This window comes from Gavialis gangeticus, unplaced genomic scaffold (assembly GCF_001723915.1).
Source record: "Gavialis gangeticus isolate Ggan-Ray unplaced genomic scaffold, GavGan_comp1, whole genome shotgun sequence".
Taxonomy (NCBI): domain Eukaryota; kingdom Metazoa; phylum Chordata; order Crocodylia; family Gavialidae; genus Gavialis; species Gavialis gangeticus.
The window spans coordinates 50,599,219-50,624,178 of NW_017729004.1; the positions used below are offsets into that span (position 1 = coordinate 50,599,219).

Sequence of the window (24,960 nt, forward strand, 5' to 3'; positions counted from 1 at the left end):
TTTATCACGCAGGAAACAAAGGGGTCTTCTTGATAAAGTGAGAGAAGTGGGGCTGTGATGACATTACTATTCCTCAGGCTGTCCTAACAGGAGGTTCTTTGATTCAGGACAGAGAATTGAGTGGGAGCAGGTGGTGGCAGGTTAACTGTCATCTCTGGCTGGCCAGACCGATGAGGACAGTGGGCCTTACAGTGTCCTGGTTGACCACAATAGTGACAACTATCACTAATTTGGGACTGAAACCCTCCTTGTCCCATCCCACGACCATGTCCCCTGCCTCTAAATTGTCCCTGAAGGAACCCTCTGCCTCTAAAAGTCTGCATTTGTAATGACATTAACTTAGTTTCTGTGATTTCCTTTTTCTTTTCTTGACAGGTTGTACAATGATTAGCAATGGTGACCAGTTCTGCCAGCGTCTTAGTTTGCCAGTCTACAGCAATTGTGCACAGTTGTTCCTGGACTTTAGGAAGGAGTCCTTGAACGAAAGCAGCAGCAACTGCTTCTGGGGCAGTTTCAGCTGCCTTCTCAATACCTGAATGTCTTTCGAATACTAGTTTTAAGCAATCCATGTAATCCGCTGGAGATTCTCCTTTATTTTGCTTGCAGTTATTGATTTTTGCCCAGTCAGTTTTTCTAGGGCAAATCTTAAGTATGGCCTCAAGAAGATGTTCTCGTGCATTCACTAACTGACCATCTCCTCCGGGATCTTGAGCAGGCCATTTAGCCTGCTTGGCGAGGCAATCGCAAACTTCAGAAGGCAGAATATTTCTCATTAATTGGTTTAAATCTGCCTAGGTCAGGTCATAACAATTGATTACAGTTTCCAATTAATCTTTAAACTTCTGGGGTTCTTCCCAGATGTTGGGGAACTGCTTAACAAGGTTTGGAGATCTCCTGGAGTCCAGGGGGCATGAACTATGACTGTAGATTCCCCATTTGGACCCTGCCCTGGGAGTTGACACAAGGGCATTTGAAGAGCCTTTTTAGGTTTTGAAGAAGGGACTGGACCATACTGGGTGCCAGATCTTAAATAAGAGGAGGTTGAGGCTTCAGGAACCAGCCACCTGGATTCTAGTGGGCATGCCCAGGTGGGAGGAGATGATGGTTGGGTGATAGGTTCCTGGGGTAAGCTTTTCCCACTGGAAGAGTCTATTTGGTTACCCTGGAATTCTTTGGATTTAGATTGTGCCTGGGACTGGTATGGGGTTGGCACACTAATGAAATCTATTATGTCTTCTACAGATTCATTCTCAGTCAACTGTGGATAAAGCAGTGTTGGTGCTGATGGTGCTGTTGTTATTGATGGAGGATCCCCCGTTGGTCCACTTTTCTGTTTTAATTCTTTTACCTGAGATTTCAGTTTGTCTTGGGAGTCTTTAAGTCTCTGAACTTGAGATTCTTGGCGTTGTTTGGAAGCTTCCTCATACCAATCAAAAATTGAATCCCACTGAGTCTGTGGCGTTTTACTGCCTTTTGACTCAAGGGCTCCGCGGAGATGAATGATTTTACTTAAATCAAATGTTCCCTCCAGGGGAAACTGCAAACTAGAGTCATCTTTGGTATACCTATTCCATTGGTCTAAAAACTTACAACTTTTATGGTTACAGTGTGTGTACATGTACAATGCTGGAGTCCCTTTTGGCAGAGCCGGTACATCTTTAGATCCTCCGCTCCCCATTTCTTTAACTCAATTCACACAGGTCTTTCACACAGGAATGACTTATTGAGGGTGTCCGGTCAGGTTGTGAGATTTGCTAGTGGCACAGAAATGCTGTGGCTAATGTCCAAAGACAAGACTCCACTGCAATAATGGCACACAATGCAGTTACTTACGGTTAGACACAGCTCATTTATGAGGGTGAGGAAAGGGTAAACCTGTCCACTGGGTCACAGGGTTCCAGTTGGGCCCCCTTGCATTCAAAACTGCCTTTCTGGACAGCCTTGGGGCGGCTGAACCCAACCTTAGTCCCAGACCTGGTCAGTGGCTCATATTTCTCAATTCATACTCTCAGTTCACACAAGGGAATTTCTGCGTTGAGGCATGAGGTTCAAGAGCATTTCTCTAGTCCCAGCCTTGGTCAACGCTTATCGTGGAAAACACTCACACTCTAAGAGTTTCCACCTTGCACCCTTGCTTTCGAAGAGCACGCAGAACAAGTCTGGTGTCCTCGGGGCGGCTGCACAAGGTTTTCACTCCTGGCCTTAGAAAAACCTCATAGTTCTTTACAGAACTTAACTCAATTCACACCGGGAAATACATTTAGTGACAACAGCAACACAGTCTTTAACCTTAACTCTTTCTACTCACAGCTACTACTTACAGTTACTACTTACAGAGTGGGTCTGAAAATTCTGGCAGCAAAAGGTCGGATAGAGTAAGCCTCAAGCAGTGAATCAGGAAGACACAGAGACAGCCTGTCACTGAAAAGCCCCAATAGAGATTTCAAAAGGCTCTTACCTTGGTTTGGCGCCAGGGCTTCAGTGAAGACATGTCTCTGTCCCAACTGATCACTCTGGGCGTCTCTATCCTCGTCACGGCACCAAAATTGTGGAAGAAATCAAACTTCACGTTGTGTTTGGTATTAGAATTCACAGACTCAGTCTGTGTTTATTGGTGACTATACCATACGATCATAGGGAGGAGATCTAACAGAACTCCCCCCCTTTACAAGTTAACATACCTTTTTATACCTAAAATTGTTTAAACAAAGCATCCTTGAAAAGAAAGTCAGGGGTAAATCATAACAGTTGCTTGCTCAGCAACACGTTTTGTTTTGAAAACTGTTATCACCTTTTTTGTTTTTAGGAAAGGAAGAACATTTGTTCCAAAAGAACTGTGCATGGAGTCATAATAAGCAGAAGAGTTTTTCTTATCTTAAAACATTTTAAAATACGAAGCAAGACCATTTTTTTTTCTTCACTCTTTTTCCTTAGTTAAGTTAGAGGCCTGGATTGATCTATAGTTGGATAGAGGCCTGGATAAATTTATAGTCAAGTTAGAGGGGCCTGGATTGATCTACTTCAACATACTTTAAGTTTAAAAGTAGGTTGTACGGTGTCACATCCCATTCTCATAAAAAAACTAAGCGACTGTGACTTAGATGATTTTACAGTGAGGTGGGTGGTGAATTGGCTAATGGGACTCACCCAGAGAGTGATGGTAGATGGGTCAGTATTGACCTGGAAAGATGTGGGCAGTGGATTCCCACAAGGCTCAGTCGTTGGACCAGTCCTGTTCAATATCTTTATCAGTGACTTGGATAATGGCATGGAGAGCACACCATCCAAATTTGCAGATGACACCAAATTATGGAGCAAAGTAAACCCACTGGAAGGCAGGGAATGGATTTGGACAGATTTGGACAGGTGGAAAAATGGACAGAATATAATTGGATGCAGTTTAACAAAGATAAGTGCAAAGTATTGCACCTAGGGAGAAGGAATCACCAACACACTTATAGATTGGGAGATGACCCTCTAAGCAGCACAGCAGCGGAAAGGGATCTCAGAGTCATAGTTGACTCAAAGATGAACATGAGTTGACAATGTGATGAAGTGATCAATAGAGCTAACTGCACTCTGTCATGTATTAACATGTGCATCATGAACAGGTCTAAGGAGGTGATACTTTCCCTCTATGCAGCATTGGTCAGGCCGCAGCTGGAATACTGCATCTAATTTTGGGCACCGCACTTCAAGACGGATGTGGATACTTTGAGAGGGTCCAGAGGAGGGCCACTTGTATGGTTAAGGGCCTGCAGGAAAGGCCCTACGAGGAGAGATTGAGGGACCTGGATCTCTTCAGCCTCCGTAAGAGAAGGCTGAGAGGTGATCCAGTGGCTGTCTACAATTTGTTGTTGGGGCAGCAAAGATAGGAGATACTCTGTTTACCAGGGTGCCCCTTGAAGTAACTTGAAACAACAGCCACAAACTGACACGGAGCAAATTTAGACTAGACATCAGGAAGAACTTCTTCACAGTAAGGGTTACCAGAATCTGGAATTGGCTTGCAAGGGAGGTGGTGCTCTCCCCTATCTTGGGGGTCTTCAAGAGAAGGCTGGAAAACACCTGGCTGGGGTCATTTGACCCCAGCACTCTTTCCTGCCCAGGGCAAGGGGTCAGACTCAATGATCTATTGAGGTCCCTTCCGATGCAAAAAATCTATGAATCAGGATTTAAGACAAGCAGGATTCCATTCTTAAGTTAATTTGCAAGGATTTGTTTAGGTTTACTTATGTGTCAGGAGAAAATATTATTTGGGAGGCCTGGGGGAAGTGCAGTGGGTAGTGTGGAGCAACACTCCCTCCTGCATAGCCGTAGCGGGGCCAGCGTGCGCTACTGCTGTATGTGGCGGAGGAATGTGCGGCAGGGGTGCTGGGTGTGGCGCTGTGGTGGCAGGGCATAGCGGTGGTATGACTGGAGCTGCGTTCAGGGGGGATAAGCCCCATTAGCCCCAGGCTTCAGCCTCCTATGGGTTTAGTCAAGTTATATTATCTTTTGAGAATCCAGAAGAATCTTCTTATAGATCTGAATAATCTATTATCTGTTGCAGCGTTTAATTATAACCATTATAACTTCAAACCATGTTTGAAGTGTACAGATTTATCTTGTACCCAGACTCTTAGAAAGTTTTGATCAATTTTTCATGTTCTGAGCTGGACATATGTTTTTGGGTACAGCAAGCTTTACCTGAAACCAATGCAGGAGAAAAATGTACCCACAGGTTTAATACTTTCACAATTTTGAAATATTCTGGATTTTGACAGCTGTAAAATTGATATTGCAACCATAGTTAGAAATCGGTGTCACGCGTCAAAATGAATTACTGTCTGTCTGTATGGAATATTACCTGAGAGCGCTTTTTCTTCTTTTTGTGTAATACAATCAAAATGATGCTGGAAAATCAGTAATATTCAACAATTTCCAGTTATAATGCTCTTTTCTTTTTTTGTGGCTGATTTAATCATACATTGCAAAAGATATGATTTTCAGAGGGTGGAGTCTCAGCAATTTTTGTAATTCAGACTTCCTTAAGGTGTCTCTTTGGGCACCCAAAAAGTGAGGTAGCAAAAAGTACTAGCTATTTCCAACTTTTGGATTTTTTTCCTCTGTGATTCAGTCAATATCTAAGTCAATATCTATCTAAAAGCATCTTCTGGTCTCAACTGAATTTTGTCTGTCCTTAAGAAAGAATGAATCATAGAAAATTAGGGTTGGAAGGGACCTCAGGAAGTCATCTAGTCCAACCACCTTCCCGCAAAAGAATCGTCCCCAACTAGATCATCCCAGTCAAGGCTTTGTCTAGCCAGGTCTTGAAAGCCTTCAAGGATGGAGACTCCACAATTCTAGTGTTCAGTACCCTCTGCATGATAAAGTTTTTCCTAATATCTAACCTAAACATCCCTTGCTGCAGCTTGAGACCATTGATCTTCGTTCAGTTATCTGCTGCCACTGGGTGTGTCTGCACGTGCATTAGACCTGGGAGCAGTTTATGCTACCAGGCAGGTATCCACATGTGCAGGGAAACAGGAACAGGTTTACTGGTAATGGCAGCCAACTGATCCCACTTCCTGGGGCCCTGCAATGGGCCCCTGCCACTACCAGGGGGAGCTCTAGGCCCCCCATTGGTGCTAGCCCAGGGCTAGCTGGGACATTGCACCCTGCTCCAGGGGGTTGCCTGCTGCTGGGATGGGGACAATGTGCTCCTGCCCCAGCAGCAGGGAGCTGCTGGCCTTGGCTCCCCAATCAGTGTCACAGGGATTGGCAAGAGCTGCAGAGGAGGGACAGGTCCCAGCTTCCTGCCCCGATCTGCCTTTGGCTCTCCTAGCAGGTAGCTTGCTGCTAGCTGCCCCACTGGTGGGTTGTGGCAGGGGGCTGGGACGTACCCCACCCCTACAGTTCTTTCCAAGCCCTGAACCTTGATCACCCAGTGCTGGCCTTGCAACCGTGGAGCTGGTAGTGAGAGAGAAGGATCTCCCAGCACCCTGCTCCCTCATTGCAATCTTGGAGTAGGGGACTTGGTGCTCCCTATTGTTGGTGCAGGGGGACACAGTCCCTGCCTGGGCTCTGGTAGTGGAGCCCGCCCAGCAGATGGAAGCTCCCGAGGGCAGGGAGCTATTTCCTGCTCCCTGGTAGCTGCCTGCCTGGGAGCAGATTTCTTCCCATTCAGGCATCTACATGAGTGCTACTGTGCAGTTAGTAATCACAAGTATATTTGCTACTTGCATTTGCAGGTAGCAAATTTACATGTGTTTAGTGAGGTTTACTGTGCATTAAGCGTGTGCACATGTAGAAGCACATGCTTACTGAGCAGTAAACTATGCTACTGTGCAGTAGCATGTCTCATGTAGATGCAGCCACTGAGAACAGTCTAGCTCTTTGGAACCAGGCAATTGAAGGCTGCTATTAAATCTCCCCTCAGTCTTCCCTTCTCCTGACTAAATAAGCCCAATTCCCCCAGCCTCTCTTTATAAGTCATGCTCCCCCTAATCATTTTCATTGCCTCCCACTGGACACTCTCCAACTTTTGCACATCCTTTCTGTAGTGTGTGTGTGTGGGGGGGTGTCCAAAACTGGTCACAGTACTCTACATGTGGCCTCATCTGTGCTGAATAGAGGGGAAGAATCACTTCCCTGAATTTGCTGGCAATGCTTCTACGAATGCAGCCCAGTATGCCATTAGCCTTCTTTGTAACAAGGGCATGCTGTTGGCTTATATTCATCTTATTGTCCTCTCTAACCCCCAGGTCCATTTCTGCAGAGCTGCTGTTTAGGCAGTCAGTTCGCAGCACGTACCAGTGCATGGGATTGTTCCATTCTAAGTGCAGGACTTTGCACTTGTCCTTATTAAACCTCATGAGATTTCTTTTAGTCCAATCCTCCAATTTGTCGAGGTGCCTCTGAATCCTAGCCCTACCCTCCAGTGTATCTATTGCTCCCCCTGGCTTGGTGTCATCTGCAGACTTGCTGAGGGTGCAATCCATCACATCTTCCAGGTCATTGATGAAAATTTTGAAAAGATTCAGGGGCACTCCACTTGATACTGTCTGACAACTAGACATAGAGCCATTGATTACTAGCCTCTACGCCTGACAGTCCAGCCAGTTTTCTATCCTCCTTACAGTCCATTCATTGAGCCCATACGCCACTAGCCTGTGAGACTGTTCTGGGAGACTGTATCAAAAGCCTTGCTAAAATTAAGGCATACCACATCCACTGGTCTTTCTGTATCCACAGAGCTAGTCATCTCATCATAGAAGGCAGACAGGTTGGTCAGGCATAACTTGCCCTTGGTGAATTCATGCTGACTATTCCTGATCACTTTCTTTTCCTCCAGGTGCTTAGAAATGGATTCCTCTTAGAAATGGATTTCTTGAGGATCTGCTCCATGATTTTTCCAGGGCCTCCAGTTAGGCTGACTGTTCTCCAGATCCTCCTTCCTCCCTTTCTTAAAGATGGGCACTATATTTGCCCTTTCCAATCATCCCAAACCTCTCCCAATCGCCACGTGTTTTCAGAGATAATGACCAGCAGCTCTGCAGTCACATTGGCCAACTCTCTCAGCACCTTTTGGTGCATTGCGTCCATCCCCATCTATGGTCTTAAGTCACAAAAAGCTCAAACCCTTCTGGTGGGTGTCCATAGCAGCAGCAAAATCTGAATTCCATAAGTTATTTTCTTCTTCCTCTTTCATACATTTGATCGAATTTGGTGTGTTGGGTCATGGTCACTCCTGACCTTTTTCTTTCCTGTGCCACATGACTAACTTCACAGCATGACAGCCTGATCTTCTCCCGTGTTCCTCCTCCAATGTTTCTTTCTTTTTCCCTGATGATGATACCCAAATAAAAGCCTGTTCTATGATCCTTGCATTCTCTATCCTGACTGCTTGACCAACTTATCTCATTTGCCCATGGGATAGCACTCTGGATATTGACTTTTCAACAGCTGTCTTCCTTACTTCTACTTTTGAAACCTTGTCATCCTATACGTGTGTTTCCTGGCCTTCAGCAGGTGGCTATGGTTCCTTATGAGCATCTCATCTGGTCTTCATAAACAAAATAGTCTTAGGTAACAAGCATAAGCCAACAAAACAAACCCTTCTGTTTTGTCCCAGTCACTTGAGGAGGGGCCCTTCAGCTCTGGCTCCTAGTGCAGCAGCCTGGCCTCCTCTTGTAGCAGGCAGTTGTAGTCACTGCTTGCTTCCTTTTCTCAGACTGTCCTTTCACATCTTCTGTCCCAGCCCTCTCCTCTCTGGTTTTTAAATTCCCAGTGGGCCATTCCCTCATTATCCTGTTATACATCCCAGTGCACTTCCACAAAGTTTCAAAGTGACCAATTACCAAGTACTGTTCATCGTTCCTTTTCAGCACCCACGTTTGTTTCCTTGTGATACAAAAAGATGCTGACAACTACCACAGAAGTGTAGGGATGCAACACAGACAGCAACAACATCTGGTTAACACTGATTGTGATTACTTGGCTCCTGGCATCAGCCACTTTTTTTTGCTCGCCCCCCAAGTTGGCGCTTATGGTGGTTGGCCCTTTCACACTGCCCTAGTTATGTCACTGAACTACTATGTTGTATATCCTTGTCTTTGGTTTTTTTTGGTGATGTTGATCCTGTAGATCTTATCAAGCCTTAATAGTACAAGTTACCTGCAGTATCATTATCTCAATCCATTACTATCTATTACTACTAATAGTGTTTTACACCAATGGTGTAGTACAGTTTTTCAGCTTATTTCAGGTCCTCATTTTAGTCTTTTCATTTAGTCTGTCTGCATCCCTGACATCACCTTGGACTTCACAAGGACCTTCATTTCAGAAGATGCTGCTACCTTTACCAGTTTGTCTGTCATCTACCATATTTTCAAGTAAAATACAGGTCATATAGCCCATATGGTCTTATCTATGATATTCCTGTATTGTTTCCATTATTTCTGTCTTTCATTACCTGGTCCGTGACAGAAAAAATTAAGATAGGATGTACTCTTAATTAAACAGCGTTTGGATTCTGATATTCCAGACACTTCATTGAAATTTCACTCAAGGGAAGTACTTGGTTCTTGCAATTCTACCCATTCCTAAAACTGCCTGGTGTTCTCCAAGAGCTTTCTTGCTTCTTCCTTTGATTCTTTCCAGCATACTCATGGTGATTGCCTTGCTTGATAGTCAGAGTGGAGTAACACCTTTCCAGTTCCACATTTCTCAAGTCACCCTTCTTTGGTAGTATCAGTACTGTTCCTCTGCACCAGTCTTGAAGGGCCTACTCACTGTCCCAGATTTTAGATGCCAGCCATGTTAGTTCTCACACGTTTCATCATGGCATTTTTATTTTGGACTATGTGGTATCTAAATTCACATCTAAAATGAATGAGTCATCCACTCAAATTACAGCAGAGCTGTCAGGAAGTGGGCAGCTGAGTAAGTTGCTGGGGGTTGTTTTTTTGTTTTTGTTTTGTTTGTTTGTTTGTTTTGCTCTTTCCAGAAGTTTATCATTTTCACTTTTTATGTGGTTTCTGCAATTCATGATTTTGCCTGATAACTTCATATGCTTTATATGTAATATTCAGCTTTGTTTTCTAAAGGTGCTCTTCTTGTCATTATCAAACTTACATTTGTTTCCTTTCTAGGTTATGTGGTTTTCTGTAAATGGTGGCATTTAGATGGGTAGCAAACAGCACGCACGTTCAACCTTGGGTGGGGGAAAGGGGAAGGGGAAGCTGGAAGGGGAAGTAGAAGGGGAAGCAAATCTTAGATCAGGTTCTGTCATTTTTAAACCAGTCTGTGTGCGCTGTTCTGTTACGGGTGTGTGCCATTTTGTTCTGTTACAGCTATAGACTGGTTTCTGATCACTTATATTGATAAAAGTGTAATGTCTGTACCTGACCCCTGTGCTTTTATTGTCTACCAAGTCCTGGATGTGTCTTCCTATTCACAATATTCATATTTGTTTGTTTGAGTCATTCTGTACAGGCATTCACAATGTTTTCTTTGTGTGTCTCACAGCCACTCCTCTTCCATATTGTCTAAACCAGTGCTTTCCAAACTGTGATCTGTGGACCAGTGTAGTCTGTGAAACCATGATGACTGGTCCAGCAAATGATCTGCTTCTTCCCTTTTCAATTTAAACTTTTATGATAACTGCATGCGTGCATGTGCATGTGTGTGCGTGTTTGGGAACCACTTCTCTAAGCAATGAGTACTGAGAAGCAGCCTCCAACAGTTGTTTGAAATAATATATCTTGCTGGAATTAAACAACTTTTCTATGTCATGACTTTGTATTCTTATAATTGGATTCTTCCTAACACACTCCTTTAACTTCATGTTCTGCAGTTCATTAACCAACTGATGGTCACAGGGCATATCTGCTCCTTTCCAGGCTCTAACATTTCTGTACAGATCTTGCTCATGTACCATTCACCAAGATGTGGTGGATCACATGTTTATACCTACTCATCTAGGGCTTTCCAGGTCATCTTGTGAATAGCTTTAATGTAGAAAATTTCATTCCTTCTATTACCAAATCCTTGGTCATCACAGTCTCCCATAACAATAGTAAAATTATGCTTAGAGATGGTAGCCAGCTTACTTTGAAATTGGTTGGTTTGTTCTCATTCACTTTCTTTACTAATGTGTAAACTTACATAACCCTTGCCCTTGGTGTGGTTACCTTGCAATCACATCCAGGTTATTCTGTCAGTGACTGATGTCTGTATAGACCAGGGGTGGCCAACCTGTGGCTTGCTTGCCACATGTGACATGGGCAGCTGCTGTGTTTGGTATGTGGCAGATCAGGAAGGAGGTGGGGGTCTGAGTGGCACTTGTTGAGTGGATGGAGCTTAATTTCTGGCATGCTTGATCTAAATTTGAGGCATGCCTGCCAAAAAATATTGGCCATCACTGGTCAACAATAGGTTTCTTATTTATTCTTGATATATATCACTGCTCTTTTCTGAATCCATAACCATAACATCCTTTTTTGCTGGCTTCCCACTTTCAACCCAGTGCATTTCACTAATCCCAGTGAACTCAATTCCTTCATGTCTCTGAAGTTCTTTGCCAACTCCTTGAGTTTCCAAGCTTCATAAAGAGCGCATTCTGACTCTGCTCTTGTGCTTTGCAGTGAACAAACATCCCTTCAACTGAATGGCATCTCGATGGCTTTGAAAACCTGCCATCAGTTGTCCTTTACAGGATGTTATGCCCTCAGTTGCATTTTGGATTATTCTGGTACTTGTGATTGTGGATTCTGTAACCAGGGATTTTCCATAAGACTAGCTCATATGCAACCAGGGGTGGAACCAGAGTGGGTCTAGTGGTGTGGCTGCACCCATCTTTGAGACTGAAACACACCCTGGGAGTCCTGGGGACCTTTTTTAAAGTCCCCAAAGCATGTAAAAATCCCCCTGCCTCCTCTTCCTGCTCAGAGGCAGGTCTCTTCCTCTCCCCTTGCTTCCTTGCACCTCTACCTGCTGCTACTGCTTTTCCTGCTGTCCTGGGGGCTAGGAAAGCTTCAAAGCTGATCCTGTTCACTCCAGCCAGGTTGCACAAGGGGGTAGCTCAGCTGGGAATAGTGACAGATGCAGAGGTGTCAGATGGCAGGGAGGTGGAGGGGGTGGGATTCTCCCTTCCTGTGCCTGCTCCTGGGGAGACCAGGGGGTGGGGGAATGCACCCCTACCCATCTCCACTGCTACTGCAGTCCCTGTCCTAGATGAGCCTGGCCCCCCCTTAGCCCAACTGAAGCTGGCAGGAGGGGCTTTGAAGCTTCCCTGGCCTGGGACAGCAGAGAGAGTGCTATGCCCCTCTATGCGGCACTGGTCAGGCCGCAGCTGGTGTACTGTGTTCAGTTCTGGGCGCCGCACTTCAAGAGGGATGTGGACAGCATGGAGAGGGTCCAGAGGAGGGCCACTCGCATGATCAGGGAGCAGCAGGGCAGGCCCTATGAGGAGAGGCTACGGGACCTGAACCTGTTCAGCCTCCAAAAGAGAAGGCTGAGGGGGGATCTAGTGGCCTGTTATAAACTAGTCAGGGGGGATCAGCAGGCATTGGGGGAGTCCCTGTTCCCCCGAGCACTGCCAGGAGTGACCAGGAATAACGGTCACAAGCTGGCAGAGGGTAGGTTTAGGTTAGACATCAGGAGGCGCTATTTCACGGTCAGGGCGGCTAGGGTCTGGAACCAACTTCCAAGAGAAGTGGTGCAGGCTCCTACCCTGGGGGTTTTTAAGAGGAGGTTAGATGAACACCTTGCTGGGGTTGTTTGACCCCAGTACTCTTTCCTGCCACAGCAGGGGGTCGGACTAGATGATCTACTTAGGTCCCTTCCGACCCTAGAAACTATGAAACTATGAATTCTTAATTGCTTTGGGAGTTCAAAAAAAGTCCCCAGAGGCTCCTGCATGCATCATGGTCTGCCCACACTGGTGGGTGGGGAGGGAGAGGAGGCAAGGGCGCCTGCTTCTGAACCCTGCTTTGCCAAATCCTGGATCTGCGTCTTTTACTTGGCCAGGGTGGGGAGGGAGAATGGGAGGAAGAGGGAAGGAAATTTTTCACATCATTATTTCTGGGGTTGTTGATCCAGAGATGTTTTGGGACCAAGGAAGATTTGAGAAGCCTGTGTTACCAAAACTGAGTACTCCTAAGAAATAAATTCAGTAAATGTTAATAGCAATTTTAATATTAAAATACAAATGGTATATGAATGATACCACAGGACAAATTAGGCATAGCAAGAATATAATTAAATATGTACAAGGGATCATAAACCTAAAGAAAAGAAAGGAACATGAATACCTAAAACAGGAGATTTAAAAATTTAAATCTATTAAGTTCTAAAGTTTCAAAAATGACTAACAGGTAACTGATCTCTCAGGGCAAAAAACTCTGATCTTGAGTCATCTGTAGCTCAGCAGCTAAGCAAGAACAGAAGTTCATGGCAAAAGAGCAAAAATTCTGAAATGGGCTTAACTCTTTATACTCCTCACTTTTTACTTGCCAGACTTAAAAAAGTGTTAAATTTATTAAAGACATTATTATTTATTATAAATAAATATATTACTATTAAAGAAATTCATATTGTTAAACAAAGCTAGCAGATATAAGAATTTGCCTAATATGCCATCTAATTATAAATATAGAGTTACTCTTTCTAATATGGCAAGTGACTGTACCTTATTTATCTGCCAAGAAAAATGTCTATTTCTGTAACTGGTATAAAATTACCTTTGTAGCAAAACCAGATCTTGCATTATATGTTTAATGCATTTTCTCTTTTTTTATAAAAAATACACTTGTATGCATAGAGAAAGTCACTTAAGACAAGATCCCTGTCCTCCTGATGCACAAAAGCACTTTGCTAGAATTTAGACACTGGGTTCTTGGGTCACAGGCTACAGACCCTTGAAAAGTTCTGGTTCATGGGTGTGCAGGACCAGATTAGGTGGCAGCTGTGTCCCAGACATGGGAGCTGCCTCTCTGTGGTCCCACTGATCAAAGGAGATCAGGCTGGGTTTTTTAAAGCTGAGTTGTGTGGTGTACCTTGCAACTTTCTGGCATGCAGGGAACTCAGGATTGCAATACTGAGCTCCATGCTTGCAAGTGCAGCATGCCATCAGGGAACTGATAACCTAATGCTAGGCTGCCTGGCACACTTCTATAAATCTAGGTGTGCAGGGAGCCTGGGATCAGGGACTGAGGCCCCAGTTCTGGGCTTCTCAAGTTCCAGCAAATTGAAAGGGTGCTGTGAGAAGTGTGGCATCAAGGGCTGGTTCCCAATCCAGTGCTTCCCACTACACCTTTTGAAAGTCCAGGTGTGTGGGGAGTCCAGGATCATGGACCAGATCTCTGATCCCTTGTTTCCCATGAGCTGCCAGACATGTGATGAGATCTGATTAATTTTATCCTAGATCCCCAAAATTGCTCATTTTGTTATGCCTGTCTGGCCACTTCCTTTCATTTTGTACCACAGTTATTGAATGAAGTACAAAGGCTGTGGCTGGGGTGAGTCCCGGGATCCAGGGACTGGAATCCATCACTGCCACCCATCTGAGGGCAGTGTCTTCATCACTGTGTCACAGAGTCTGGCTCCTTCTTACATAATCCCTCTCTGACCCCATAAATCTTACATTGTTAACTGCATAGAACAGTGGCTTTAGTAGGATGGGTGGAGCTATAGCCTGACAGTTAAGGCAATTTCCTGGGGAGTGGGAAACGTGGATTTGAAACTCCTTTGGCTGAGAGGCGCCTAAAGCCCAGGTATTCCACTTCGGGGATGGGTTGTATAACTGCTAGCTTATTATAAGAAAGGTAGACTGTGGTACTACTGTTGCTGGCTATGTTTTAAAAAAACTGTCAGATATCTAAAACAGAGGAGTCACTTCTGGAAGGGTTTCAGGTTTTGAATCCCAAACTTGTATAGGATCATAAGCATGGGCAGATGCAGGATCTTGGTGATAGGGGTGTGGCTACATCCTCTTTGGTTATGTGGTGCATGTGCAATGAAGAGCTTGCCACCTGTCAGCACAGCTCTGCATGTGCTTTTATGGAGCCCAGGGCTACCACTTGTCCCCTCCTTTTACCTCCTGCTAATAAGCGTATCGTGCTCAACTGAAAGGGGTGCCTCCATGTTATTCTTGCTGCATCCCCTCTAGATTTGCTCCTGGCTCTAAGTCAGGGAAGGAGGAAGGATTTTAGACCTATCCCTGTCTTCAGTGGTTCCTATTGGCTAGTTTCAGCATCCCCACACCTAGCATGCTGAGTGCTGTGAATCCCATTCTCAGGTATATACACTGTATAAGAAACTTTGATGTCTAGCTGAGGTTTGTGAATTCCATTGCAGAACCAGCTGCCTAAAAGTTAGGCAAAGTGAATCTGGGAATTAATCTCTGTGTGTCTTTATTCTCATCTGTAAAATGGGATAATACCATTTCCCTACTTACACATGGGTATTGTGAGGATAAACGCATTAAAGATTGTAAAGAGCTTATGTGCTGGCCACCTTCTTGGCTGATACACAAAGGACTTAGCCAGGAACCTCTAGAGCTAATTACTTGACCTAAAGAGCTGTGGCTCTTTAAATGAACTCTCATGTTTTCTGCATTGGTGAGTGCAGTGGGTCACTTTTGGATAGTAAGATATAGTGAGGATTATTTCAGTATCTAAGCTAGGCAGTAATTTTAAAAGAAAATGAGAAGAGCTTGTGGTGCCTCACATGGTGAAATAAGCTTGAGAGGCTTTGGGCTTGGTACACTTTACATTTTCCCATTGCAAGATAGAGCTATTTTTAACCTGGCATCTTTTTAATAATGCATAAGTTAACAATAGATACTTAAAGGACTGGAAAAGCATGCTGAAATAGAACATCTCATTCAAAGTGCTTTAGTAAGGAGTTCTGAGGGAGGGAAAAACATATCTGTCTCTACAGTTTCCAGGCTTCTGCCCACAGGTTACTATTTTATAGCTGATGCTCTTTTTTAAAATCAATATGTTCCTTTTTAAAGCCCCTTTCCAGATAACATTGTTTGAAAAATCACTGAATTAATACCATAATAAGAAGGATGTGACCTTAAGACTAGGGGCAGATATTCAAAAAGCCTGAGCCTGAATTAATTCCATCTTTGTAGGCTAGTCTAACCTGCATAGACTGAATCAATTTGTAACTCTACAGACATCCCCTCTGGATTGAGGAAATGCTGGCACATGCCTGCAGTGGCTCAGGCTAGAAGCCAGGGGGAGCGGGGTGCTAAATTCCTCCCTTCCCTTCCTCAGTGCTGAGCAGTGTGTGTGGGGGGGTTAGGGTTCCAAAGAGCTAGATTGTTCTCAGTGGCTGCATCTACATGAGACATGCTACTGCACAGTAGCATAGTTTACTGCTCAGTAAGCATGTGCTTCTATATGTGCACATGCTTAATGCACAGTAAACCTCACTAAACACAAGAAAATTTGCTACTGCAAATGCAAGTAGCAAATATACTTGTGATTACTAACTGCACAGTAGCGCTCATGTAGATGCCTGACTGGGAAGAAATCTGCTCCCAGTCAGGCAGCCACCAGGGAGCAGGAAATAGCTCCCTGCCCTCGGGAGCTACCATCTGCTGGGCAGGCTCCACTACCAGAGCCAGGCTCTGGCAGGACGTTCTGATTGGGGAGGTGTTCTCTCTGCCCGACTTGCTGATCAGTGAGGGAGCCAGCAGTGGTTTACACCCCATTTATCACCCCATCAGCAAAACAAAAGGATCTCTCATTTGTTCAAGCTCTTCTTAAACAACTTTTTCCAAGGAAGGAGGGACATTACCAGCTACCTGTGGATTAGCTCCAAAGAGCCCTAATCCACTGTCCTTTGTCCCATCTCCCACAGCACGGACGTAGCCAGCATGTGGTATGCTAGCTAATGCTGAGAGGTGTCTGTGTAAGGCAGAGGGGAGGGATAGTACTGTCCTCAACAGTACTATCCTACGGTGGAGTTAATTTACTGACCCCTAGTACTGACACATGGGTAGATTGTGATACTTTACTGTGGAGCTGATTAATTTACTCCACAGTAAAGCCCAGGTGTAGATGCATCCATTATGTGTGAACCTCAGTCTCCATATAAAAACTGAAAGGAAACAACATTGTATAAGCATTTGAGAATTGTTGTTTAGCTCTGCCACTTTGATTTGATTTTAGACATGGTTCAAAGTTGTAAGGTTCAGGATTGTGCTGTTCAGGGATTTGGGTTCTGGCCTATATTTCATGGGAAGTCAAACATCTCAGCCAACAAAAAAGCACAGCTATTATTTCCAATAATGATTATTTTCCATGTTTTCCCTAAATGGTGAATTTGTAGACAGTCTTACAATTCTAGTTATTGGCAGAGGTGTGGTGATACACAATTTACAAATTTGAGGAGCACAAAACTCAATCATACAATTCTTTCAATTTATCAAGAGTCAGGTTTTAAACTGGCATGCATTGCAGACACTAATATTAAATATTCATGTAGACTGAAAGATAGCTAGCACATTTTGTTTTGTTTTTCTAGCACATTTGGAAATAAGTTCCACTGGTTGTGTGAAGAAATATGGTACTTTTTTGTTTTTTCACACACATTATTTTCATACGTCATATAATATTTTGGGTAAAACTGAATGTGTGGAAAAATGTTAATTCTCTTAGATTTTTTCCCCTCTCTTCAAATTTCCAAGAATCCTCAATGGGGAACTGTTTACTGCAAACAGTTTTTGAATGGGAATATTTAAGAATTGTCTGCTGTAGTTCCATATTAATTAATTATAGGGAATTAAGAAGTAAAATCTATTACCAATACATTCTTCACAGTCCACTAATTGCCAGTAATAAGAAAAACAAGCTAAATTAACCATATCTAGCACCACACTAAAAAGGAAAATGTTTCTGCCCCTTGGGTTCTTTTTTCAGTTGGTTGACTTCCCCACTTTCCCTCCACTCCCCAGTGAAGATCCATGATTTCTGGTTAAATGCGTAACTGTCATAAGAAACAGTGATGTTTTGGGTACATTGTGATCTTGTCTTCTTTCTGCAGAAATTATAATGTCCTTGTGGGTGGAATTGTACATATGCTTTCTAGTCTTCATTTTGCCAGTTCTTTTGATCCTACTATGACTGGTGTTTGCTTGATCTAAATACCAATCCACACACTACCACTGCAGCACATCTATTTAAAATACTGCCCCTTATGGCTAATATACTGCCCTTCACATTTATTGATTTGATTATCATTGTAAGAATTTATATCAAAATAGAAATGTGGCCTAGAAGTCACATTAAATGCATGTGATTGACCACTTGATCTTTTATGCAAGTGAAGTCTTAGACACTGGGAAAAGAGTTAATATCAACAGCTGCAGCAGCAACATCTAGCTGCATTTCTTTCTTTCTTTTCTTGCACTCTCCTTGCCTCTAGTACTCATTGTACAAGGGAGGCAAAAAGAGAACATATTGTATCTAAATTTCATGTGGATGAAATTTTGAGCAGAAGTGTTTTTTTCCCCCCTACATGTTTCTAAGGTAAAAATTGCCCCAACATTTCTCAGTCAAACAAAATTTCAAAGACAGGAAGTTACCCAAAATGAATTGGGAGATTTTTGGAGTAAAACTTCATTCCACAAACTTCATAACATTTGCATAGCTCTGCGTTATTTTATTGTGCTGACTTGAGGCATCAAATCTGCTCATCTCAAAAAAGTGTCTGCATAGGCAAGTTTCGTGTGCTAACATTGTTCATGGCTATAGTTTTGTTCACTTGTCAGTATAAAATGAAGATTGAGGGGTTAATAAAGGCATGTTGGAAAATAAAATTGAAATAGGAGATGATGTTTCCATTCTAAGCTCTCTTTCACTGGCAGTGTCCCAAAAGCATTATACGGTTTGTATAGAATGGTGAAGATTGCCCACAACTTACTGCATATTGCATTCCATTGTCTAAAACATGAATAAATAGGATGTAATACATGACACTATTTCTAGTGGAAGATTTAGGGGGGATAAATTTTCCTAATGTGTATGTCTCTCAAATATGTATTAAAACTTCAGTATCCTTCAAATCTGTAAACAACTAGAAATAAATTTATATTTTGGTTTCTGTAATATCAGACAAAAATGACTACCTTTTGAATGCATATTACTCCTGTAATGCTCAAGGTAAACATGGGCTTTAATAATGGACACTTTAAACATAGGCTCATAGAATATTAGGGTAGGGAGGGACCTCAGGATGTCATCTAGTCCAGCCTCCTGCTAAAAGCAGGACCATCCCCAACCAGATCATCCCAGCCAAGGCTTTGTCTAGCCGGGTCTTAAACGTCTTTAAGGATGGAGAGTCCACAACCTCTCTGGGTAACCTGTTCCAGTCCTTTACTACCCTTCTGGTGAGATTTTTTTCTTAATATCTAACCTTGCTGCGACTTGAGACCATTGCTCCTTGTTTTATCTGCCATCACTGAAAATAGTCTCACTCCATCCTTCAGGTAGTTGAAGGCTGTTATTAAGTCTCCCCTCAGTCTTCTCTAGACTAAATTAGCTAGTTCCCTCAGCTTCTCCTCAGTCTCAAAAATATATATCCAGCCCTCTAACCATTTTCATTGCCCTCTGCTGGACTCTCTCCAATTTGTCCACATTTTCTAATCTTTCTATTCATGTGACATCAAAATACCAGGACTCCCGATATGCATCTGCAGTATTTTTGTGTGTATCCATGTGACAGTAAACTACACAACCACCTAGAATATTTGCCCTTCCTACCCATGAGGCTATATCTTCTTGAGGTGGTGATGGAATGAGACAGTGGACAGTCCTGCAGTTAGTTCTTTTACTTATAAACTGGATGATTCAGGTTGAGCTCAGAAGGGGATTAATTTTGTACCAGTTGCCAGACCCCTGTACCTCACATGGGCCACCAGTAGCCCAGTGTTTCTGTATCTCCACTGCTGTGGTCTGCTGTTGCTGCTGAGGGTGCTTGTAGAACTAAGAGATGTTTTAAATTAGAGTTCTGCTCACATAGTTGTTTAACAGTTTGAGCTGGACCACAGACTTTGCATCCATTCAGCAGAATGTGTTGCATTATATAGCTGACTACTTTTAGCACATATATGAACAGTGTGTTGTATATAAAGATGATAGGGTTTTAAAAAAAAATTCTGACAAAACCCCAATTTTTCCATTTTTTTTCTTTTTTTCCCCCTTTTGTTTCCCTTCTTTCTCTGTGATTCCCATTTTTCTTTTCTTTTTCTCCTACTGAAAAAATGGGGAAATAGAAGGGAGAAATGAGGGAGAGTGAGGGAAGGAAAAGCAAAAACGTTCAGTAAAGATATTACAAACATTTTGAAATGTTTTTTTCAAAATTTCTATAACAAATTTTTTTTAAGTTTTGAAATGTTCCCAAATTCATTTGTCAACCAATCTGATATTTCTCTATGTGTCTACAACCTTGTATCTTTTATGTTTAATTTTTCTATGTTATCTTTTTCTATGTTTAATAAATTCTTGAATAAACCTACCAGTTACCAGTTGCTGTTTTTATTTCATTCACTCTGTAGAGTTCTTCCTTTCATATGTGAATTGCAGTTTGGGATGAATGTGAACATGACATAAGGAATCTTGTGTCCTGTTAGAGAGGGATGATGTGTTTTTTGTTTTTGTTTTTAAAACTGATCTCGAGTAGTAAAATAGACTTTTTCCACATCCTTTTATAAGCAAATTTCTTTAGTACAGATGAAGTATTTGTATCTAGGATTAAATGTAATTTAAAACTAGGGCTAAACTGGCTGAGCAGCAAAGAAGAATTGCTTATTTTGAATTGTTTTTCAACAAGTTACTTGTTCAAGCATGATGAATATGATTCTATTTTGGTAAGTCTCTCATTTAAGTGGCTTTGAAGATTGAAAAAGAAATTGCTTGGGGGAGAAAACCCATTTGAGAAGAAATGTCAGTACTTTTTCTGAATAAGAGGACTGATATTTGTATGCTGACTTAGAACAAAACTAGTGAACTGAACTGTACAGATATAAAATTTGTGCGCTACTTATGGTTCATTAATTTAATACAAATGCTGTTTATGAAATATAACTCTTTGAAGTTATATTTCTTAAACACCTAATCCTGCCCTACCCCCCAACAAACCAAAACAAACCCCAACCATAGAATGATTTTGGTACTAAGAAGCCTAATGACTTTTGGTTTTACTGTGGTACTACCTGAGTGATGCTTAAATATAGTATGAACAATTTAATATCTGAATGTTGTGCTCAAAATCCCTTACCTACCTAAGCCATGCTGAGTGTGGGTATGGGAGAAGGCTAATCAAATGGACAATCTGAGTGAGCATGATAAATTGCTTTGACAATGCAGGCAGGCCCACAGATGTATGAAAATGTACTACAGGTAGAAACAGGGGACTATTCCTTCCTACAGGAGAACTCCACTCTGACCTCCCATAAACACCCCAAGTCATTTTGCCCTGAATCAGCAGAATATCACTTTGAGGCCATGCTCTACAAGTGAAGGTAGTGGCCAATGCTTCAGCCTCCTGTTCTGTTGAACAGTCGACTGGAATCCTGCCCTGCTGCTGAATGTGGGGTTCCTTACTACCTTGCATGCTTGTGCATCCAGGTATTGAATGTGAGTCTGCAGTTTCCATGTAAAAGTCAGCTTTAGGTTGATTTCATTTTCAGTGAATAAGAATAAAATGCATAGATAGATTTAGGTCTAAATACTCATCTCTGATACAGACATCAGTCCTCTGCATATAATCTGAAATTAAGTTGGCTTTCCCTGTCCATCTCAAAACCATGGTCCTTTTTATGGTGATGAGTGGCCTTAACTGCTACATAATTAAATGGAGAATGAACCTTTTTGATATTGTGTAGAATCAAGCCCTGAGGATTAAAGTATGAATTCTGTCTCTATGCCACAGTATTGCTGCCACTGTTATAAGAACATTTTCCAGCTAAGGCTTTCTGGAAAGCCTGGAAAAACTCTTTATCTCTGCCACTGGCTTGCCTCACTTGAAGCTTAAAATGTTTCCTTTCTTCAGTTTACTGTTGCTTTACTGGTGAAAGTATATACTATTTAACTTTTCAAATTTATTGTTTAAGATTATAGAGCATTTCAGGTTGTGAATTATAAGGAATCAGTGAGATGTCAAAGTTGGATCAACCCTAAAGTTTTTTTTAAATTTTATTAATGTTTTAAAATGCAACACAAAAATCAGAAATACATATATCAGCTATACATGTTAACCTGAACTACGTACATATCTGTTACAAACAATAAATAATAAAGAAGAAAAGAAAAAAAAGGAGGAGGGAGCAGGGAGGGATAGAAGAAAAGTGTGCAAGAGTAATAATTTAGTTACCAAAATATTCTAAGAATTCTTTTCAACCTAAAGGTATTTTAATTAAAGATAACAACTCCCAAATTCTTCTTCTTCTTGGACATCTGAAGTAAGAAAATTTGAAAATAATGCTGTTGTAACACGTTTGAAACTACAAAAAGATGTAGTTTGAAACTTGCATCTGCAGTTAAATTGAACTTTATTTAGTGAAAATTAAGACCAATGCCTTGATATCAATTTAAAAAATATTTGGAATATTTCTAGGCAATTGTTATTACTAAACCAAGGAAGGCAGCAGTAGGCATTGTTCCAAAGTGCAATATGCTTCACAAATATTTAAATGAACTACTTTGGTCATTTAGGGCACTTTTACACATGCTCTAGGGATGGCTGGGAGGGTGACACTTTAATTAGAATGGATCCAAGAGCAGCTCTAATTAAAGTGCCACAGCATCTCATGTATCAACGTCCCTGGGCTTAAACACGGCAGTGGGGGCACTTGAACTAAAGCTCATCAAATGAGCTTTAGTTCAATCACCTTGCCAACATTTTTAAGTGTGGGGGTGCTAATGCATGAGACCCAGGAGGGTGCCTGAGTGTAGTAATTGCCATGCTCCAGCAGACTCGATTAATCAAGTCTGCTCTGACATGCTGTAATTGCAGTGCATCAGAGCAGCCTCTGGGCTCATGTACAGGCATGCTTACCCTTAGGTAAGTAGGCATGCTTTCTTATTTATAAATTGGAGGGATTATGCCCATAAATGATGAGAAAGCTAGTTATGTTTTTATAAAAAAATTGTTAAATTTTACTCTTTAAAATACTTCAGAAATGGAAGCTGTAATGAGCATAGAGCTCTGGACAACTGCTCCTGCATTTTAGCAGAAAAAGCAGCAGAACTTTATCAATATAAGCTGCAATTCTCAGCTATTGAATACTGCCTGCGGAATAAGGATCCGACAACCAATTTGATGGAAAACTCAGTTTTCTCTCCAGCATTCCTGTTCATAGTTGCATCTGTCCTCCAGTTTTGAAACTTCCAAATTTTGAGTATCTCCTAGAATATATTTTTGATCCAGTTTTTCAAAATCTAGTGCTTACATCCTCATTTAGATACTTCAGAAGGAGCAGATTGGTTAGTGGATTGATTTTTTTCAAAAGCACAGAAATCTCCCATTAATTTCAAATGATACAAAGAAAGGATAAACATTTGAAAAGTGCTTATCACACTGATGTAGGGGCCAGGGAAAGACACCAATTGCAGTACAGAGAAAGTACAATTAAGAATACAGGTGGAGACTCAAATTTGGGCTTCTCACATCCCAGAGGAGTGCTCTGACCCTTGGGCTCTAGAGTCAGTCTCTTGTTTTTTTTCTCTGGATCAGTATATATTTAACCATTTCCTACAAAATGGAGCAGCTCCAGTAGGATAAACTGAGAGTCCTAGCGAATTGCCTGTCAAGAATGATGAGGGGGGCGGGTGGGGACGTAGCGCTGCCACTCACCACCTGGCATTACCGCTGCCTCCCACCGCCGCATGTGAAGCACTGCTGGGGGAGGGAAGCTGCCACCACTGTCCTGCACTGGACCACTCCCCAACTCCGTGTCCAGCACTGTACCACCCCTCTCCCCCCACTCTGCACTGCTGCCATCTCCCAGGAGCAGGGGCGGGGTGGGGGAAGCTTGCATGCGACTGGATGCAGATGTGGCAGTAAAGGGCAGTGGGTGGCGGTGGCGGCGGCCACCACGTGCAAACTTTCCACTCCTGCTGGGCGGCCGCTCTGTCCTCACCCATCCCACCTGTCATTCTTGATGGGCATTCTTGACACAGCACTGGCTGGAGTCATGCCCCCCAAGAGCATTATGGACAAACAGACACAAAGACAGACAGACTAAGTGCTTTATATATATATAGATGTGGTGTGAATCAAGTAGACCATGAACTGCTGTTTCATGGGAGATGTAAGTGCCCAACCTTTTGGAACTCTGCCTGGTTCTGACCAGTTTTATCTTGGAGTAAAGAAACATTTCCTGATAAAAGTTTAGTTTAAATGAATATTGTCCTTAGAAAAATATTGGCTGTGATAAATTAGCATTTTCTGATGAAATAGTCGGAACATTCCTGACTGGCATTCATTGAAATCACATTCTTAGGGCATCTGAGGTATCCCAGACATCTAGTTCTTTATTTTTATGCTCTAGTTCCCTGACTGCTTTGGGCCATAGTCATCTCCATCTCATCATAACACTGGTTTGTAAAGGAAATACGGAGAATCACAGTTATTAACAGGAAAATGTGTTTATTCCTATTAAGGCTTCTCTTAGATTTCCCCAGCAATTTAACACATTTTCCTTTAAATAACTGTTTGCTAAAAGCAGACTATGTAGGGAAGTGTCATTTTCGAGAACATTGCACCTTCTCAAAATTGTTAACCGTATGTAGTTGATGGGAGGAAAATCCATTTCTGATGAAGAAATGGGTACCAATTTTATATGTTTATAATTTAAGAGAGCTGTATTTATTTAGCTGTAACGTTTGCATTAGGACAGGCATCCCAATGATACAATACAGGATTCTATAAACTTTAGTTTTACTGGAAATCGCTAATTCACAGGAATAGGCTCAGAGATCTCTCTGGCATGCTTTGTGAGTAAGGCTAACAAAATTGAGTGTGGAGAAGCAATTTTGTAAATATAACTCTTTATATGTTTTTGTGAATGAGAATAAAATGTATGTTCTAGGTTACAGGGATGTATTTGGTAGCTGTCTTAGTCTGAGACAAAAAAAATGCAAAACTCTAGGGGAGCGCCCACACGAGCGCGCACATGCCTCTTGCCCTTTTGAGGCGAGGCAACAGGGACATGGGGGTACAAAAAAATGTTCCCCTGCAGGGAGAAAATTAGACCCCAGGGGTCTAAATAAAACAAAGTTTTAAAAAAGCAGCACAGGGCACGGTCAGGGACTATCCCCAACCGTGCCCTGAGGCAACCGGAGGCTAAGTCCTCCATAGAGATGCTTTGGCTGCCAGAGCGTCTCTGTGGTTACCTCTCGCCCTGGTGCTGAAACACATGGCTGGCCAGGCTGTGTGTTTCAGCACCAGGGCTCCAGT

General features: G+C 42.5%; 1 protein-coding gene and 1 long non-coding RNA gene across 2 annotated transcripts in view; one reads left to right on the top strand and one right to left on the bottom strand.

Moving 5' to 3' along the window:
• The window catches only part of ADAM22 (ADAM metallopeptidase domain 22), a gene marked incomplete at its 5' end in the record, with an annotated part of 236,452 nt that overhangs the window by 60,935 nt on the left and 150,557 nt on the right, over positions 1–24,960 (top strand). The gene's annotated exons all lie outside the window — the stretch shown is intronic.
• On the bottom strand, positions 1,642–2,529 carry LOC109291382. Its single transcript, XR_002095834.1, has 2 exons — positions 2,459–2,529; positions 1,642–2,196 (listed from the first exon to the last, which is right to left on the bottom strand). It is a non-coding gene; the product is annotated as an uncharacterized LOC109291382 (long non-coding RNA).